The following is a 2,382-nucleotide window of genomic DNA, read 5'->3' as shown; positions in this document are numbered from 1 at the left end:
ACACGCCCAGGAACTTAGGATAACAGGATCACAGGATAACAGGAGATTGGTCACACCAGGATTTCAGGGTCTCAGAGGAAGCTTGACTACCTCTGACACACCCAGAATCTCAGGTTCACAGGAACCAACAATCAAAAGATCACACAAAAATCTGGACTCTGAGGAGTCTTGAATCAACTGGGATTATAGCAAGGACAGGCTCTAATCAGATATAGTGAGGGCAGCAAGCACTTGAGATAATCAGATGGCAAGAGGCAAGCTTAAGAACAGAAGCAACAGAAACCAAGGATACTTGGCATCATCAGAAACTAACTCTATTGCCATAGAAAGTTCTGGATACACCATCACACCAGAAAAGCAAGACATGGATCTAAAATCACTTCTCATGATGATGATGGAGGATTTTAAGAAGGAAATACAGGAAAACACATGTAAATAGCTAGATGCTCTTAAAGAGGAAGCACAAAAATCACCTAGACAGTTACAGGAAAACACTAACAAACAGGTGATGGAATTGAACAAAATCATCCAGGATCTAAAAAGATAAGTAGAAATAATAAAGAAATCACAAAGGGAGAAAACTCTGAAGATAGAAATCCTAGGAAAAAAATCAGTAATGATGGAGGTGAGCATCAGCAACAAAATACAAGAGATAGAATAGAGAATCTCAGGTGCAGAAGACTCCTTAGAAAAGATGGATACAAAAATCAAAGAAAATGCAAAATACAAAAAGATCCTAACTCAAAACATCCAGAAAATGCAGGACACAATGAGAAGACCAAATCTAAGGATAATAGGTATAGATGAGAATGAAGACTTTCAACTTGAAGGGCCGGTAAATATCTTCAACAAAATTATAGAAGAAAACTTCCCCAATCTAAAGAAAGAGATGACCATGAACATACAAAAAGCCTACAAAACTCCAAGTAGACTGGAAAAGAAAAGAAATTCTTCCCAACACATAATGATCAGAACATCAAATGCACTAAATAAAGACAGAATATTAAAAGCAGTAAGGGAAAAAGGTCAAGTAACATATAAAGGCAGACCTATTAGAATTACACCAGACTTCTCGCCAGAGACTATGAAAGCCAGATAACACTGAACAGAGGCTATATAGACCCTAAGAGAACACAAATGCCAACCCAGGCTACTATACCCAGCTAAACTCTAAATTACCATAGATGGAGAAATCAAAGTATTCCATGACAAAACCAAATTCACACAATTTCTTTACAAGAATGCAGCCATTCAAAGGATAATAACAGGAAAACATCAATACAAGGACCCCCTAGAAAAAGCAAGAAAATAATCCTCGAACAACCCTAAAAGAAGACAGCAAGAAGAACAGAATACCAACTCTAACAACAAAAATAAGAGTAAACAACAATTACATTTCCTAAATATCTCTTAATATCAATGGACTCAACCCCCCCCCAAAAAAAACATAGACTAACAGATTGGCAACACAAACAGGACCCCACATTTTACAGGAAACCCACCTCAGGGAAAAAGACAGAAACTACCTCAGAGTGAAAGGCTGGAAAACAATTTTCTAAGCAAATGGTCTGAGGAAACAATCTGGGGTAGCAATTCTAATACTGAAAAAAAAATCAACTTCCAACCCAAAGTTATAAAAAAAGACAAGGAGGGGCACTTCATACTCATCAAAGGTAAAATCTTCCAAGATGAACTCTCAATTCTGAATATCTGTGCTCCAAATGCAAGGGCAACCACATTCATTAAAGAAAATTTAGTAAAACACAAAGCACACATTGCACCTCAAACAATAAGAGTGGGAGACTTCAACACCTCACTCTCATCAATGGACAGATACTGGAAACAGAAACTAAACAAAGACACAGTGAAACTAACAGAAGTTATGAAACAAATAAATTTAAAGATATTTACAGAACATTTTATCCTAAAACAAAAGGATATACCTTCTTCCCAGCACCTCATGGTACTTTCTCCAAAAATTGACCATATAATTTTTAAAAAATCAGGCCTCAACAGATATAAAAATATTAACATTGTCCCATGCATACTATCATACCACCACGGACTAAGGCTGATCTTCAATAACAACATAAATAACATAATGCCAACATTCACGTGGAAACTGAACAACACTCTATTCAATGATACCTTGGTCAAGGAAGAAATAAAAAAAGAAATTAAAGACTTTTTAGAGTTTAATGAAAAATGAAGCAACAACATACCCAAACTTATGGGACACAATGAAAGCAGTCCTAAGAGGAAAACTCATAGCTCTACAGAGAGCATACACAAGCAGCTTGGCAGCACATGTAAAATCTCTAGAACAAAAGGAAGCAAATTCACCCAAGAGTAGACAGCAGGAAATAATCAAACTTAGGGCTG

The 2,382-nt window shown here is 36.5% G+C and overlaps 1 pseudogene; it reads left to right on the top strand.

Moving 5' to 3' along the window:
• Positions 1-619: 619 nt before the first annotated feature.
• Positions 620-2,382, top strand: part of LOC110320760 — a 6,793-nt pseudogene continuing 5,030 nt past the window's right edge.

Source organism: Mus pahari, chromosome 4, assembly GCF_900095145.1.
Source record: "Mus pahari chromosome 4, PAHARI_EIJ_v1.1, whole genome shotgun sequence".
NCBI classification, from domain to species: domain Eukaryota; kingdom Metazoa; phylum Chordata; class Mammalia; order Rodentia; family Muridae; genus Mus; species Mus pahari.
Note: the sequence above shows the minus strand (reverse complement) of the source record. Positions and strands in the feature narration are given on the sequence as shown.